The 19,818-nt window shown below is 32.9% G+C and overlaps 1 long non-coding RNA gene across 1 annotated transcript; it reads right to left on the bottom strand.

Annotated features, from left to right (window-relative positions):
• Positions 1-4,170: 4,170 nt before the first annotated feature.
• Positions 4,171-6,058, bottom strand: LOC129903369 (uncharacterized). The gene is made up of 2 exons (XR_008770266.1): positions 5,040-6,058; positions 4,171-4,890 (listed from the first exon to the last, which is right to left on the bottom strand). It is a non-coding gene; the product is annotated as an uncharacterized LOC129903369 (long non-coding RNA).
• Positions 6,059-19,818: the final 13,760 nt, after the last annotated feature.

Genomic DNA, 19,818 nt, shown 5'->3' on the forward strand with positions numbered 1-19,818 from the left:
GCCCATTCTTTTTGGGGATCGTGAAAGCGATCAGGTGATTGCTTTAGCGGGTGTCATGAAAACGGCCTTAAGCCCGCATTCGCGAGACCTGAGAGGGTTTCTTCCAAATTTTGGGGATTAACCCTATTTTCTCCAATAGTTTTAAAAAACCCTTGAAGGAGATTTTAAAGAGATTTTTTGTCGTGAATTTGAATTTGCAATTCCTCATTTATCAATAGTGATTTTAACATAAAAAATTAGAATTTTTTGATTGGCAAAATAAGAGGTTTTCAAAATCTTGAGTTTTAAAAGTAAAATGGTGATTTTGAGTTGAATACAACTCCATTTTCAAAATGGTTTTCGCCAATGTATTCCAAATGATTTGTGTAACCTATTTATGTAACAATTTTCAGATTCAAACCTCATTTTCTGAATCGGGTTTTAAAGCTGAATGGACCTATTTATTCAAATTATGTGTTATTGGTGTTGTTAGTTTCAGAATTTTATTGTGAATATTTGTTTAACTAGATTGTGTTGATTTGGCTACTATTCGGAGGGGAAAAGTTCAAGTCTTGGATTGATTTGTGATTGATTAAGGTAAGTGAACTTCTAAGCCTTTGTAAATTTTGTGGAATCTTGAAACCTCCTTGTTGTATGCGTTAGGGAGTAATGGAAATGAGGTTATGGGTTAACTACTCGAATTGATTAATCTTAATGATAGAATGAGATTCATAAAAATGGCAATATATTGATAATGATGTGTTAAAAAGTGTAAATTGCCGTAATGTTGATATTGATGTGGTAGTTGAAGAAGTGCTTTGATAGTTTTGTTGTGCTTGTGAGCTACTTGAATTTTTCATTCTCTCATTATTGTGGAAACGTGCCTATTTGTATCAAATCTAGAACACTATGATGAGACATGCTATTGTGATGCCGATGTCATTGCCAACAAGTGTTATTAATATCAAGGTCATTGCCGATGCGTATTATTAATATCGAGGTCATTGCCGGCGAGTGCTATTGATGCCCTTGATCATTATCAGCGATTGATATAGATACCAAGGTCATTGCTGGCAAGTGTAATTGATGGCGAGGTCTTTACCGACAAGTATACATAATTAGGGTATTCTCCATGAGTCTCGTTTATTAATTATGCATGATAAACATTGATACTGTGTTTGATGAGTTTTGATACTTGTGATTGATAAATATGATACGTGTGAATAGTGAGTTGTAGTGGTTGAACTGTGATTATGAAACTTGTGAACTGTGCATTGTAAATAATTAGATTGGGTTGATTTCTGTGTAGGTTGTAGTTATGTTGGTTCGATTGGGATGAAAGGCATTCTTGTATTGTATCTATATTTACCATGTTTTCTTATGTTTTTTATCGAGTACATGTTGTTGGTACTCACTCTTTGCTTCTACAGTTGTATAGGTTCTGAGCCTAGATCCGCATGTTAGTTTTCTTCATCTTCTTTCGAGGCTTATTGAGGAGACGTTGAGAGGTAACTGCTTGACATCCCAGCAGGCCCCTCTTGTTTCTTTACTTATATTTTGTTTTATTTGAGAAACAAAGACATTAAGACCTTTATTTATATTTCAATTCTGTATTCATATTAGTGGATTGTACACGTGACAAGCAGAATTTTGGGGGTATTTGAGGATGAATAAGTTTTCCATGCTTATGTTATTGTTATTGGTTCATTTTCGTGTATCTTTCATTTTTGTTGGGTTTTTACTGACTTATCTTGGTGAAAAAAGATGAGTGCCATCACGTTCATTTTTGGGTCATGAAAGAAAACACCCCTATAGCAAAAGCCGATTAGGACCTCTGTCTGAATTTGTCGCATGAATGCAACGTCTCAAGGCAATGGGACATCAGTACAAATAAAAATGTACCGGTATGTAAGATTAAAAGTGAATTCATATATAGTTGAAATAAAAAGGGCAATAGAGAAACTACTAGAAACTGAAACTCTGATAACCTCCCTGACTGACATATAAATTTATAGTAATCAAATATGCATGATATGCTTGTGTAATCGTATATCGTGAATACATATATAGGTGCAAATGCATGACATACCCAACCAAATGCTATCAATGATGATCTTTTTCGGTCACTGACTGGCTTCATATTTCCCAACATGTGACCATCTGTACAATATACATAGTCTTTTGGGAAAATAGGCCCCTTCCCTTCGATTATAGCTCGAAGTAAATGCATAACATGCCATGATATGATATGAACTTTGAATACACGTAGTAGTCCATAACAAGAACTTAGCCAATCTTGGCTTTTACATACGTTTATTCTCATAATCCCGTAATCACTTCCCTATAACATGCAAATTCCTTTTAGAATCTCATATGATTTTAGAATAAACCTGAACACTTAACTTGACTTTAAAAAGGTAACATGAATATGAAAAGGTTCATAAAGATCTCAAAGAATCTCATTGTGATTTCATTTACTCTCATACGACCATTTAGACCTATAAACTTATAATAGACTCAAATCTCTTGACTCAACTTTAACTTAGCAAATTAATCATTTAGGAATTCAAAAGAAGAATGACATGCCTGACTTGATTTACTATAAACAATTCCAAAATGGTTATAGTCTTAACCTGTTTAGAAACAAGGATGTTTGACAAGTATATAAACAAAAGAATAAGGTACATAATTTAGTATGAATGTAATTTTCAAATAACCTTATCATAAGAACTTTTACGAGAAAGAACAGTTTAACAACCCCTTAGGTACAACAGAATGAACCTCCATCATTTCAGGCTAACTCTTAAGACAATAGCCCGCTAATAGACATAAGGAATAAAAAACTCTACGAAAAATAATTTTAACTATCAAACATACTTCACAATGTTACAAGCACGACAATGATGCGATAAAGTCAGAAATTATGATCAGCTGACATCCCAATGCTTTTCACAGAGACTTACTATCTCTGTTAAAATATTACTAAGTGATAAAACTCTTATAAAAAATAAATACTTATACAAATATATAGTAATTAATAATTTTTCTCTAAATATTTAAAACACTTTCAAAAGGGTAGCCCGGTGCACTAAAGCTCCCTTTATGCGCAGGGTCCGGGGAAGGACCCGACCACAAGGATCTATTGTACGCAGTCTTACCTTGCATTTCTGCTAGAGGCTGTTTCTAAGGCTTGAACCCGTGACTTCTTGGTCACATATATTTTCTGATTTCAATTAAAATAAGTGTTATCAAATTACGCGCGGTGCTACAATAAAACTCTCAAATTTAGATCGTAAACCTTCTGTACGTGAAAAAATGACAAACCGTATACACTTGAAGTGTTACATCCATTTAGGCTATAGCAACGCTTAGTATTGATTGTGGCCTCATGAGCCATCTGCATGTTTGAAGAATTAGCAACAAATGTGGTATGCTTAATGACAGATTGTCAATTGAGGAAAATCCATTAGTTCCTGTGCCACTTCATTCCCTCGTTCCAACACCCAACATAGAGTACACTGACTAAGGCAGAGTAGATGGAAAAATGTTTTCCATAGCGCAAATACCACCAGGCACCAAGGGTAACAGAGTATCAAGAACACGCTGTCCAGTCAGAAGATGAGTATCAGAAGCTAACTTTGTGTCAAACATGCCTAGCCTATGTTGCTTGGACTCTTAAAAAATGTTGCTGCACCCGTTTCGGATACTTCAAATATACACTACTTTTGAAGAATCAAACACACGCCCATCGACATTATTGAAGAGTCTGAGCAACATACGGCCTAGGCATATGCATATGTAAGGTTTGAAGCAGAGTAACATGCTTTTTGGCACCTGGAAACTCAACCTCAAGAATAATATTCTTAAAGTGAGCAAAACAAAGATTATGTGAAACACCTTGATCATCAGCTTTTACCACAAGGATGTTAGTTACTCTAGATTTTCCAAATTTAGCACCGCAGCCAATTTGAGCTCCATTACTGACATACAAATCTGTGATTACTCTTTTTTACCAATTTTCACAATAATATAAAATAAGAGTTCTTGACCAAGTAGTGGGAGTTCACTTTCGACAGAAACCCAGCCGGTGTCCACCCAGTTACAGGCAGGAGTCCATAGTGAGGTAATCTGAAGTTGAACTAAGAATTGAGCAGTAACATGGCAGAGAGACATGGAGTAGGAACAATAATGTAACAAATTAAGATTTGTATTGATTATCAAAGGAACTTACTAGTCGATTGTTCATGCAATTAAAGAACAAACGGAAATAGAAAAGGGAGTTTCCAAACTGCTATTACAAAATAGCTAATGAAAAGAAAACAACATAACTCTTAGCATAAGCCCTAATGGATTATTTTCCTCTTTTATTTATAGCAATCTTTCTAACAGCATTAATCACCTTGGTTCACCGAGCACAAAGACAAGTCAAAACACCGCAGGGAAGAGACAAACACCATGTCATCAAAAGATAACATTTCTGCTATAAAGATAACCATAACAAAACTTAGGGAAAATCCTTCATGTGTCAGCTTCTGGGGTAACCAGTAATCTCATAGTAGTCCTTCCCCTTCATCTGTATCAGTAGTTATTAAAATCCAATCTTTATCTTCATCTTGATGCTTGATTAAAAACCTTTGAATTGATATCTTAAGCCTCTTTTCAACTTCCCCTTCCAATTCTACCCTGGTTGATGAAAGGGAGAGTTGAAACTTTATAATATCACCTCTATATGTCATCAGACTATCACAAGGTACTCCTGTTGAAGGAGATATTTTGTTACCCAAATAATCGGTGCCTTTTTCTTGGGTAAGAGCAGGACATTGTTGATCGACCACATATGGTTCAGCACCTTGAAAAGATACGCCTTGGCTAACATGGACATTAACCTTTCTAGTCTTATGATGTGGCCATCTAGAGATATGCAATTGTTAAAGGCAATAAAAGAAGACCACAAAAGGGATTTCAGTGAACCTATTTGGTTAAAGGCATATGAACGTACATAAATATAATAACACAAAAAGAATCACGAATCTCAAATGCACTAAAGCTAGTGAACTTACCACGTAGATTTTTGGCAGCATCTTCAAGAGTCATGCCAAAATGCTGCTCCAGAATCTTGCGAGTAATCTCATAATCTTTTTCTATCCTTTGTATTGGGTTGTTCTTATGTGAATGGATTTTCTCGTTGTTACTCGTTTCATTTCCCGCGGAATTAATTTCTAAATCTGGTTGCTCAAAGTGTGAATCAAGTTGCATTATATCACTTGTATCCTCAATGTGATCATCATGTGCTATATCCAAGTTATTTTTCCTCTGTTTGTCATAGCTTCCCCTATTGGATGAGGAAGTAATGGATCAACTTCCACTGTCCTTTGACAGTTGAGTGATGAATAAGAAGGAACCAGTAGTGCAGCAGCAACATTATTCTCCCCGTTCTGTAAATTTGACTGTTGACAGAAAGAATCAATTTCTGTTGTTTCTCCTCCATCCTGAAGTGATTGAACACTCGGAAGAGGTTGGCTAATTTCAAAGAAGTCAAGTTCAACACTTTGGGAAACTTTAACAACTTCAACGAGCATCCTCTGCCCTAATTCATTTCCAGAAGCAACTATGAAACCTGGAAGTTGTTCCTTCATTGTGGATAAAAGCATGTTTAAGAAAGTCTTTGTATCTCTAACAACCATTTCATGGGCGGAAGAAAGTACTCAACTATGCAAACAAAATTGTTGGCGTACTTACTTTGCAAGCAAATTGGAAAACTTTGAGTCAATTTAGCTTTTCGTGCACTAGGCACCAAAGGGTACTCGTTGAAGCTTAATAGAGTAACATCTTTGCAAAAGCATGAACCTTGGGATCCACACTAATGCCTTACCATTCTCAATAAAACAGGCCTCAGAAACGTGTTCAAACTCATTATACATTGATCTCAATGGTTCGTAGATGGGGGCACCAGCACAATACAGGAGGTGTAAAGAGGCAGATCGAGAAAAAGGAATCCAAACTTGAGCAAAGGGTAAACTATGTCTTTCAAGGATCTCATGTAACCCGTTCTCTATTTCGTCAAGTCTATCATCCTATAAAAATGATAAGATAAGCCATGAAATTAGTGGGACAGGTATAGTAGAGCATTGGAAATAAAAACAAGAAGAGTCTCTGATCTCTTTTTTTTATTTTTTTTTAAATTTATTTTGTTTAGTTTCACCAAAATAAAAAAGGCAACAACACCATACCTCTGAAAGTCCAAAAAATATGTCCCTTGAGTTACGAGGTAGAATAAATTAAGGGTGACAAAAAAGTTTTAAAATGTAAAAAGAGTGACTCAAGGTTTAAGAATTGAGTGTGCGTGACAAGTTTATGATTAGGATTTAATGATATTTGATCATTTTTAAATAAGTCCTCAAGTTTTCTTATTTACACTTTCACCTAATAAAATAAAAACCCGCGCTTTTCTTCTTCTTCCTCCTCTCTCACCTACGCTTTCTTCTTCTTCATTTTTCTTCTTCTTCCTCTTCTTCTTTCACCTGCGTTTCTCATGTTGGTGTTGATGTTACTTTTGGAATGAGAGTTGGGTTGTTTTTTTAAAAAAATTGAGAGGAAAAAATAATATATATTTTTAATTTCTGGACTAAATTTTGTTCGTGGAGCTTGAGAATTACTTTATAGGTGATTTTTAATCATTTGGTAAGTGAATTCATGTAATTTTTGTGTGTATTGTTCATTTGTGCTATTTGTACAGATTGAGCTATTTTTGTCGTTTCAGCAACTGCTGCTGCTATTTCAGTAACATTGTAGCAGTTGCTGAAATAGATCGAGTAATTGCTGAAAAATATGCAACAATAGCTTGGATATCTTTTTCAGCAACTGCTTCATCAATTGCAGTAATTGTTGAAGCATGCAATTGTTGACTATGTTTCAATAGTTATTACATTTATTTCAGCATTTTCGGCATCATATTTAGCTACTGATCAAATATTTGCAATAGTTGTTGAATAATCTATAGTAACTGTTACATATGTTGGTTCAACTGATGAAGCAGTTGCTGAACAAAATACAATAGTTATTGCATTTTAGTACAGTTTTTCTCATGTAATGACTATATTTTTTTTAAATCACAATATTTTCAGATACCTTCAACACCATTAATGAGGGACAATATAACATTAGGGGTTGATTATCAAGGTGAATGGGTTGAGTCCAACAATCGTTATATTTGGCGCTGGAAGGGTAAACAAATGGTCGAGACGATACTAATGACTGTGCATCGAGATATCACATATGATGATTTTGCGAACAAAATCATTACCAATTGTGAATTAAATTATGAGTTGTCAGATATTGTCATCACTTACATGCACAGTTGTTGTGAAATGCAAAGGGTAGGTCCTCTTAGGATTAAAAATCAAATCAGTTTGTGTGCTTATTTTGAAGATGAAGCTAGACATGTTTTAAGGCTTTACGTTGAAAGGGTGGTAGAGAACCACAATACATCTCAAAACCAACAAGTGTTGAATGATGAATCTTCTCAAGAAATTATCGGTGAAGAAACGCTTACTCTTGAAGGTGCCAACAATACGCCGATAACATAATTAACACAGTCAAATCATGTTCAAGATGATGAGATAGATTTTTACAATGGTATGACATTCAAGAATAAGCAAGATCTAGATATTGCACAGAAAATTACTTGCGTGAAGAAAGATTTCAGATTTAAAAAGGTGATAAATTCATGTTTGGTGTATTGTGTCAAATGTGTACATCCTGAGTGTAAGTCGTGGCTGAGAGCTGTAAAGCTTAAAAGTTCTGAGAGGTTTTACATCAAAAAGTATAAAAAGTTCCACACATGTGGTTCTCAACATCGTACGAGCTATAATCCACACGCCACAACTAAAGTCATTGGTGCATACATTAAAGATAAGTTTCCCGAGGGTAAAGGTCCATCTACAAAAGATATGAAGACTTCAATCCGTGTGGAATTGGGCTGCAAAGTTAATTATTGAAAAATCTGGAAGGGAAGCGAGATTGCAAAGTCTTTGATAAGGAAAATACATGAGCATGGATACACAGTCCTTGATGCATATTGTTATATGATTTGCACTGTAAATACGACAACTAAGACAACATTAAAGCTTGATGGACCCATGATTGGTTGATTCGTTTATACCCTAGCAAAGTATTGAACGGACGTGGCAACAACATCGACTTGTTGTACATCACTAGTTCATAGGTGATGTTCGTCGGTTAAAAAAACTCTCAAATTGAGTGGATTGTGCATGATATGATTGGTTTGATTGAGATTGTAGATGATTGAGTCGAATTGTAAAATATTGCTAAATTTTAATTTGCATATTTATTGAGTTGAGTCCTTTGACTTTATTGTTGATTTGATTGTATATGATTGTATTGGATTGGATGGTATGTGATTGGATTGTATACGATTAGATTGGATTGGATCGGATTGTATATGATTGGATTGGATCAGATTGTATATGATTGGATTAGATCGAATTGTACATGATTGGATTGGATGGTAGGTGATTGGATTATATATGATTGGGTTGGACTGGATCGGATTGTATATGATTGGATTAGATCGGATTGTATATGATTAGATTGAATTGGATTTTATATGATTGGATTGGATTGTATATGACTGGTCTTTATCTAAATTGTATTCTTACTTTAGACTTATGACACCTTGATTGAATCTCTCTTACTTGAGATATTTGAACCAATATTATTCTACATTGATGTATGCTTTATTCTTCCATATTTTATAATCGTACATTCCACGTACTGACGTCTATTTAAACCTGCATCATTTTATGATGCAGAGACAGGTTTAAGAGATTATTAATAGGCGCATTGTTGAGGATATGTTCACACTCAACTTATTGGTGAGTCCTCCCCTACATTCGGAGGATACCACTTATGTCATTCTTGCATCTAGTTTAGTCTTTTCATTCTGATTTGAGATATCGATGAACTTGTAATTGACACCAATTAGATAGTAGTGATAGAGGCTTCATAGACTAGATAGTAATGGGTCGACTGGATATTTTATTTCCTTGAATTATTTTTGTCAGACTATTTTAATGACATTAATTGGAGTTCAATTTGTTGGCCCATGGCCTTTCTTGCTTGAGCTAGATTGTTGATTGGAATTGTCTACTTAATTGCCTCTTTATTTTAAGTCTTTCGCTAATTGAATGAAAGAACAGATGTGTGATCAAGCCAAGTGGTTCGCTTGGAAGACAGTAATGGTTTTCGAGTGCCGGCCACATCTAGGGTACCCTCCCGAGGTGTGATAAACTTGGTATCAGAGCACAGAGCTCTAGAGTCCTAGGGAGTCTATGAAGCCGTGTCTAGTAGAGTATTGCTTATGTATGTGTTATGCACCACACTTATAATCAGGAGGCTATAGAATATTTAAGAGTTGTTTCCCATTCGTTCATACTCAAGATCATACTATAGAGCTATTCATAAGAAACTTATTCAGACTCATGCGTTTCTCAGATCCATTTGACTACCCCTCATACTAAAGGTAGTTGGAACAGTAAATCTATAATTCTTGTTGAAAGGTTAAGATAAAGTCTTGAGAAAGTAAAAAGACTGCACAGGCTTGTGAGGAGCCGATTAGCGTGCTTAATTTTATTGATTTCGAAGAATACATTCTTATTCATATGAATCATGTGTTGATCTTGAGCAAGACGTATCCCAGACTATCTTCTGTAAACCTTGATTCAGATGTTATCTTTGATGGAGTGGTTATGTCTCTAAATGATTAGTGTTACCATCTGACGGAATGTAATTTGAGGCATGGTGAGCTATGATTCGTAGAATAATCCTAGAGTTAGAAAAAAAGAGTAAGAGGAGTAGAACTCAAATAGTGAGAATAGTGATTGATTGAGGTCTGCAACTAGAGAGAAGTATCTATAAGGTGAGTAATGAGGTATAATGAATGATTGTGATAGTCTTAGTTTTAAGATTTGATTTAGTAGGCTTGATGTGAAATATGCGAGAGATTAAGATATTAATTTGCAAGGAGTATGTGTTATGAATGGAGGGGTATGTGACCCTCAGATGTAAATAGTGAATTGAGGCTAAGTCATTTGGTAAGAAGAGGCTTAAGATGTGTATATGAGATAGTATAGAGTTGAATGAGGCCCTAATAGCGGTTTGATATCTTCAGGTATAGTATAAAGGAGAGTTTAAGTGTTTTTCTGAATAGTGATACTCTGTCGTGTAGTGCAATGTGCTTATAACTAAGTGTAGAGAATCAGTTCACAAACATTAGGAGGTGACCTTTGAGCTAAGGTAAAGATAATAAGGTAATGAACTTAAGTAAGTCTTGAGCTTTCGATAGTGATGAGTTGATCAGGATGAGACATCAATGTTTTTCCATCTTCTATATTCCTAACACTTCAGTCGAAGTGATACTCTATTCCTTCCATGTGTATGAGCACCATGCCCATGGCCTAGACCCATACGCCTACTATGTTGATTATAGTAGACCGAGTTGAGTGAGAGAAGATGGGGGAGAGTGAGTGTTTCTTGATTGTGATAGTTGTGTTGTACCTGTCTAGTTAAGGATAGAGGTGTGGAAAAGGAGCGAGATGAGGCTCTGTGATGTGCAATATATAGGTAAGAGTATGTTAGTATGTCTCTGGGTAAGAGCTCATGCAATAATGGAGGTAGAAGTGTTGAACTAGGCCTAAGAATTCTTAGATGTGGCTGAGGTGGTTAGAGTGATAGGCTTGAGTGTGTGGTTGTCACTATGAGAGTGATGATAGTAGGTTATTGATGACTTTTGGGGGAATGATTGGATATAAGTGAAGGGTGTTATGAGTCTTGGAAAGAAGGGGAAGTTTGGGCACCAATATATTGTCCATACAAAATTATGAAGAGGATTGGGGATGTCACTCATGAATTAGAGTTACCTTCTGAGTTAGTTGTTTTTTGTCTGGTACTTCATATGTCTCGATGATCAAAGGAGTGCTTGGGAGATCCTTTGTTGGTAGTTCCTATTGAAAGTGCTGAATTCAAAGACAGTCGGTCCTATCAGGAAGACATAAAGACCAAATATCCACTTCTATTCATGCCTAACGATAAGAATGTTGAAGGCAATATCCCTACTCTTCACTTGAACTGATTTGCCTATTCTTGAGCCTGAATAGTTGGTTGTCTAGATTGCTTGATTGGTTGATTTGATTGAGTCTTTATTGTTATTCATTCCTCGAGTCCAGCTCTGGTTGATCTTTATTCGAGGATGAATGATCCCAAGGGTGAGATCATGTAGCACCCTAATTTGTTTTTTGGCGAAGACTTGAACCATTCTTCATATACGTGTAGACTCAAACTGAATGACTTATAGTTGTGTATATGAGTTAGGATCAATTCCTAAGTATTTGAAGAGTAGTATATGTGATTTAGGTTAATGAGGGATCTCTAACACCAACACAAGTCCAAAGAATTTCTATCGTCTAAGTTTTCGAATGAGCCCTTTTAAGGGTAAACTTCAAATGACCATAACTTTCATAATATTAATATTTAGGTAACCCATGACCTATCAAATTTAAGGTCTTTGAGTCCTCTTTCTAACGCCACCAATTTGACTCATTCCGAGTTTGGAGTCAAAAGTTATGACCATTTTACCAAACACTATCGCTGCATAAATTTATGGGCTTGGCGCGGCGCGTCAACAGAGCGCCCAAAACTAGCTGCAGTAGTTTGGGTGATGGCACGCCCATATTGCGCCTGCAGGATTTTGAACCCATTTTCAGATTTTTTCTTGAGAAAGGGCATTCCGGACTTTTCCCCACCTATCCCAAGTATAACCCTAGCCATTTTGGGACTGAAAATCAGTTCCCTCATAATATCCAAGTAGGTTTTCCTCTTCTTCACCTTAGGAGATTTGAGAGAAGAGACTAGAAAGGAGAAGAAGAGTTAGGATTCAATATCTTCAAGCCATGTCCTTGATTTTTGGTGAGATAATCTTCATTCCAGGTATGTGAGGCTAACCTAAAATATGGATTGAGTTCTTCCATATGACCCATAGATGTGTTAAATGGAAATTGTGAAAGACTTGAACCTTCTATGAATATTTTCTTGAATTTTTCCTAAACTCTAGAATATTTTTACATATTATTAATTGATTGATGATTTTCATGACTTGAATTCTTGAATAATTACTTTTCATATTTCATTTCATAATCCGTAGCTACATATTGACTGCAAATGATTATGTATATGTATTAATTGGAATAAAAAGAATGAATTGAGATAGTTATGAAGGTGAGTGGCATAAATAGGAATGAAACCTTGGTGGAGATAGAATTTCCTTTGTGTCTCGATAAATTGAACATAGAATTAAATAAGGATTTTGTAGCAAGATGTTTGATGATGATGAAAATTATGCTCATCTTTAAAAAGTAAAATGGTTGATGAAGATGTAATGGTGATGATGATGTTTTGAGATGTAATGGATTGGAGTCTAATGTGACTACATGATATGATTTGCATAATTTAATTTGATTGGAGTCATATGAGGATCTTGAGTATAAATGATTATTTGAGAAGGAGTTTTAAAAATGATTTGTGAATGTTTTTGAATAAATTATTTATGCACTATTTGGAGTTTAAAGAATGATAATTTTCATCTTTGATTTTAAAAGAGTTTAAGCATGATTTCAGTTTGAGAAGTCTCTTAATTATCATTTTGAGCATGAGTATTTTGAGTATAAATGATTTGAGAATTTTTACATTAAAACATCTATTTTGAAATTGAGTTGAGGGGTTAAAATTAAGTTTTAAATGCATCTAATATTTACTGCATTCTGAAGTTGAGATTGTATCAAATTTTAAAAAAAGAGTTTGATGATTGAGATGGGTTGATTTTGAAAGAAGGTCCAATGGGACCAGATTGATTGAGTTTTAAAAAGAGTCCAATGAGACTAAATGAGTTGATTTGAAACTAAGTCCAAAGAGACTAAATGAGTATTTTGAGTATTTTACTCACCTGATAGATATGAGCATATTGAGTCTCGGGAGGAGTATTGAGCACCGAATTGGGTAAGAGTATATTCTATACTCGAATCCCATGAACTACGTAGCCAACATAGGAAGGGATTGAATCATTAAAGTCGGATGTTTCCCTATTTCATTGTCTTGAAATGATAGGACTTGATTGATTAATGGATCCATGATTAGTTGATTCGTTCATACCTTGATAAAATATTGAACAAATATGGCAACAATGTTGGCTTGTTGTACATCACTGGCTCATAGGTGATGTTTGTCGGTTAGATAAACTCCCAAATTGAGTGAATTATGCATGATATGATTGGTTTGATTGAGATTGTAGATGATTGAGTCGAATTGTAAAACATTGCTAAATTCTAATTTACATATCTATTGAGTTGAGTCCTTTGACTTTATTATTGAGTTGATTGTATATGATTGTATTAGATTTGATGGTATGTGATTGGATTGAATATGATTGGATTGAATCAGATTATATATAATTGGATTGGATCGGATTGTCTATAATTAGATTGGATCGAATTGTAAATGGTTGGATTGTACATGATTGGATTGGATGGTAGGTGATTGGATTGTATATGATTGGATTGTATTGGACTGGATTGTAAATGATTGGATTGGATCGGATTGTATATGATTGGATTGGATCGGATTGTATATGATTGGATTGAATTGGATTGTACATGATTGGATTGGATTGTATATGATTGGTCTCTGTCTAAACTGTATTCTTACTTTAGACTTATGACACCTTGATTGAATCTCTCTTATCTTTCTTACTTGATATATTTGAACCGATATTATTCTACCTTGATGTATGTTTCATTCTGCCATATTACATACTCGTACATTCCACGTATTGACGTCCATTTGGACATGCATCATTTCATAATGCAGAGACAAGTTTAATATATTATCAATAGGTGCACTGCATACATACCACTTATGTTATTCTTGAATTGAGTTTAGTCTTTTCATTCTGATTTCAGATAGCCATGAACCTGTCATTGGCACCAATTAGATAATAGTGATAGAGGCTTCATAGACTAGATAGTGATGGGTCTATTGAATATTTTATTTCTTTAAATTATTCTTGTCAAACTATTTTAATGAAATAGATTGAAGTTTGATTTATTGGTCCATGACCTTTCTTGCTTGAGCTAGATTGTTGATTGGAATTGCCCACTTAATTACCTCTTTATTTTAAGTCTTTTGCTAATTAAATAAATGAACGAATGTGTGATCAAGCCAAGTGGTTCGCTTAGGAGCCAGTAATGATTTTCGAGTGCCGGCCACGTTTAGGGTACCCTCCCAGGGCTTGCAAACTTGATATCAGAGCACATAATTCAAGAGTCCTAGGGAGTCTATGAAGCGTACCTAGTAGAGTCTTGTTTATGGGTGTGTTATGCACCACACTTATAATCAAGAGGCTACAGGATATTTAAGAGTTGTTTCCCATTCTTTCATACTCAAGATTGTGCTATAGAGTTATTCATAAGAAACTTATTTAGACTCATGCGTTTCTCAAATCCGTTTGACTACCCCTCATACTCAAGGTAGTTGGAACAGTAAATATGTGATTCTTGTTGATAAGTTAAAATAAAGTCTTGAGGAAGTAAAGAGACTGCACTAGGCTCGAAGAGTGATGGGAAATTCCTATGAAAATTTTGGAGAGGGAAATACTTTCTCCATATGTTGATCCAGGAAAGTTGGGAAGGAAGGCAAAGAAAAGGCGAAAAAGTATTGGAGAATCATTTCAAGCAAAAAGAACAAATGTTCCATATGCAAAAGTGTTGGACAATAAAACTACATGTTCAGAGAGAAATGCTTCATGAAAACACCCACTTTTACGTATTGTTTGTGAACTTTGTTTTATTTTTCATTTTAAACTTTTATTTGTGGTTGTTGTTTGGATACTTCTGTTTTTCAATGCTTTTGTTATAAACAAATTGCATATTAAATTATTGTAGTTGTTTATAGCAGTTGCAACAGTTGAACTAATTATTACAACAGTTTACAACAATTGCTATAAAAATCATAGCAATTGCTAAGAAATTCACATGCTGAATCTAACTTAAAATAAATTAATACCATTAGACAACTCACAACAACAATGCGCTAAATTGCCAAATAAAATTATAGCAACTGCTAGACACCTCACAAAACTCTCTAAATTGCTAAACAAAATTCAGCAACTCACTAACTTACTGTGAGAAGTTTCAACAGTTGCTAGATAAGTCCCAGCAAGTAGATAACTTGCTAATACATTTTATAACAATTGCTATAACACTTTCAGCAACTAGCTACTAAATCTAAATTTTAATCTAAAATTGAACTAACATCACTCTAATTATTAATAAATATGTGTTGACACCCAATTTTGACCATCCACAACGCAAATTAGCTATCGAGTTTCTTTGAATTCAAATATTTTGAAATAATTAGCTTTTATAAAAATAAAAAAAATAAAAAATAATATATGTAGATATATATATATATATTTTCATATTATTCTTAACTATTTTTATCTTTATATAAATTTTAGTATAACATACATATTTCTATATAATTATATCTTTGATTACTATTTATGTGATTATTCGAAAATTATCTCAAAAGATTTTATTTTTTACTAAATAAATTTTAGTTGGGTTAGTTTAATTATGGTTTGTATTTTTGAAATTTTTAGTTTTTTCTAAAAATAAAAATAAATAAATAAAAAATATCTTTTCTTTTCTCTTTCCATTATCAAACAACTATCCCTCTCTCTAAACTCTCTTCTTCACTATCTCTCTCTCTACACTCTCTTCTTCACTATCTCTCTCTCTACACTCTCTTCTTCACTATCTCTCTCTCTCTACACTCTCTTCTTCACTATCTCTCTCTGTCTACACTCTCTTCATCTTCTCAAAAAGAGAAAACAAGACAAGTTACCATCCTCACCATTCTCTCCCCTCATCTCTCAATCTCTCTCCTCTTACACACCACCGAATACTTCTCTTCTACTCGTCTTCGGCGAGAGCTCCGATGAACCACGCAGGAAAAGCCACCAAGCCGTCGCTAGACTAACAAGACGAGAGGTCTAAGACGGATTTTTACAAATCCGTCTTGGTATGGTTTCGTTTAACTTTATTTTACTATATATGTTGTGTTCTTTTAGATCTAAAAGTTCATTTTTTTTATTATTGTGCATATGTTGGTTTGATTACATCTTGTGTTTGGTGTTCTTGATAAGTTTTCTTGCTTAGAAGATTTAGATCTTTCTCATGTTAGATTCCTTTTACTGATTTTGTTTTCATAACAAATGTTGGGCTGATCAATTACTCTAACCATTATTGTTATTTTCTTGCTTATAAGATTCATATTGTTCACATGTTACTACATCACTTTAGTTCTTTATTTTTTGCTCCAAATGATTTGATAAACTCGAGATTCAAAGATTTTTGTTCATTCATAATTGATTAAGATTGCAAAGCATATTTATGTTATTTTTGTTTTTGTTGTTGTTGTTGTTGTTGTTGTTGTTGTTGTTGTTCATGTTCATGTTCATGTTCATGTTCATGTTCATGTTCATGTTCATGTTCATGTTCATGTTCATGTTCATGTTCATTTTCATTTTCATGTTCATGTTCATGTTCATGTTCATGTTCATGTTCATGTTCATGTTCATGTTCATATTTATGTTCTTACACTTTAATTATGTTCATGTTTATATTCTTGTATTTAATTAAGGTTTCATGTTCTTACATTTTAATTATGTTCATGTTTATATTCTTGTATTTAATTAAGGTTTCGTGTTCATATTCATGTTCTTACATTTTAATTATGTTCATGTTTATATTCTTGTATTTAATTAAGTTTTTTACGGTGAGATTGTTATTATTTGCTATTGTCTAAATGCATATCTTTTAATTTGGGTATCTATTTGATTAGCTAATTGATAACCGATATTTTATTTTATTGATTTAGATTTGGAAAATGTTTAATATTTTGCTAATCAGGCATAATTTGTTGATTGAAATATTTGACTGTTAGGAAATAATTATAGTATTTTTTTTACAAAATTTGCTAGCATGTAGTAATTATTTTGGCATTTATCACAATTAATCTTGTCTCCCTTTATTAAATTTGAAATAAAGTTATTACCCCACAACTTTAAATAAAGTTATTACCCTACTACTTTAAATAAAGTTATTTCACCACTACTTTAAATAAAGTTGTTACCCTACTACTTTAAATAAAGTTATTACCCTACTACTTTAAATAAAGTTATTACCCTACTACTTTAAATAAAGTTATTACCCTACTACTTTAAATAAAGTTAGTACCCACTTCTTTAAAATAAGTTTTAAATAGTTTTTTTTATTATTTGGAGGGATGATTACATGTCTACTACTTATGTAACAGACTTTATTTTGGCCAATGAAAAAATCTCTCCGTCGGGTTTCGAGGCCTCTCCATTTTAAAGACGGAAATTTTAATTTAAGTTTACATTATATATTATATATTACAAGTTGAAATTGGCCGATGAAGAAATTACCGTTGCTTTCCAAGGCCTCCCATGTTCATAAGAAGGGTTTTATTTTTGTATTAGTATTATTATTATTATCGTTATTATTTTTATTTTTATTATTACTATTCATATTATTTATTATTAACATGTTTACTAAGTATTTCTACAGGCGCTGGAGCAAAATTGACTGATATGCAATTTTATGTATATCTGATATACAAGAAAACTGTTGGTTGTATGCACTAATATACAGTGTATATACAGTTGTGATATACATCAGAATTGGCCCAAAAGCCCAAAATGCAGGTGGCCCAACAGCTTAGTCTAGGCGTACAGAAACTAAGTGTCGGGCCATATTTTTATATGTTCATTACTTATTTTTATTTATTATTTTATTGATTCGGTTTGTAATAATTAATTTATTTATGTCGTTCATGATTTTCTTAGCTATTAATTTTAATTTGTTTTAACCTAATTAGATTTCCTAAAGATAAACCAATTCATGTTAATTTATTCTTAAAATAATTTTCTATATTTACTTAATCATTGATAAACTTTTACTTCTTTATATATATATATATACATGTATATTATAATCAAATGTTTAAGTTTTATCAATTCTGTTATTTATTTTTTTATTTTTTTCTAAAAAATAATTTCAAAGTCTTCGTTTCCTTTTAAATTAATATTTTTCAAAGTTAATCAAATAATTTTCAAATCGTTGGATAACCGCATGTTAGCGGCTATTTTAAGTGCTAAAACCTTCTTAAAATAGTAATATGAACCTCGTAGCCTTTTTCTCTAAATTTTTAAGACTAAAATCTGTTAGAGTCTTTTAAATTAAGTTTTCTTAATTTTTTAAAAAAATTAAGTGACGACTCCTCTTTTACTAAAATTGATTTTTTCTTATAAGGATAAAATTAATTTTACACTTTGTCCATTTTTCGACATAACAATATGATTGAACAATCAACTAATAATCAATTTACTATAGTAATTTCAACTTATATGTGTTATTTCTCAGTTGATCATATATTACTTGTCAAATTAATATCTCAACATATAAGATTGCTATTGAATCTAATTTTTAGTTTTAAATTGGACTAACACCACCCCATCTATCATTAGATATGATTTATCTATCCAACTAATACCCAATTTACTATAGCAACTAAGTAACTTGTTATAGAAACATTCAACAACTGCTAGAAAATTCACAACAACTCACTAACTTACTATGAGAAGTTTCAGCAGTTACTAAATGAGTCCTAGCAAGTATATAACTTGCGAATACATTTTACAATAATTGCTATAAAACTTCCAACAATTAGCTACTAAATCTAACTTTTAACCTAAAATCAAACTAACAACACTCTAATTATCAATAAATATGATTGACCAATCAACTAATAATTAATGTACTATAGTAATTTCAACTTATATGTGTTATTTCTCAGTTGATCATATATTACTTGTCCAATTACTATCTCAATGTATAAGATTGCTATTGAATCTAATTTTTAGTTTTAAATTTGAATAACACCACCCCATCTATCATTAGATATGATTTATCCAACCAACTAATACTCAATTTACTGTAGCAACTGACTAACTTGTTATAGAAACATTCAACAACTACTAGAAAATCTACAGCAACTCACTAACTTGCTATGAGAAGTTTCAGCAGTTGCTAGATGAGTCCCAACAAGTAGATAACTTGCTAATATATTTTACAACAATTGATATAACACTTTCAGCAACTAGCTACTAAATCTAACTTTTAACCTAAAATCAAACTAACAACACTCTAATTATCAATAAATATGATTGACCAATCAACTAATAATTAATGTACTATAGTAATTTCAACTTATATGTGTTATTTCTTAGTTGATCATATATTACTTGTTCAATTACTATCTCAACGTATAAGATTACTATTGAATCTAATTTTTAGTCTTAAATTAGACTAACACCACCCCATCTATCATTAGATATGATTTATTCATCCAACTAACTAACTTGTTATAGAAACATTCAACAACTGCTAGAAAATTCACAACAACTCACTAACTTGCTATGAGAAGTTTCAGCAGTTGCTAGATTAGTCCCAACAAGTGGATAACTTGCTAATACATTTTACAACAATTGCTCTAATACTTTCAGTAACTAGCTATTAAATCTCTGCTAAATATAACTTTTAATCAAAAATTGAACTAACGCCACTCTAATTATCAATAAATATGTTAATGTATTTTATAATAATTGTTAGAATATTTTTCCAAATA

The sequence above is a fragment of the Solanum dulcamara genome, chromosome 9 (assembly GCF_947179165.1).
Source record: "Solanum dulcamara chromosome 9, daSolDulc1.2, whole genome shotgun sequence".
In the NCBI taxonomy this organism is placed as follows: domain Eukaryota; kingdom Viridiplantae; phylum Streptophyta; class Magnoliopsida; order Solanales; family Solanaceae; genus Solanum; species Solanum dulcamara.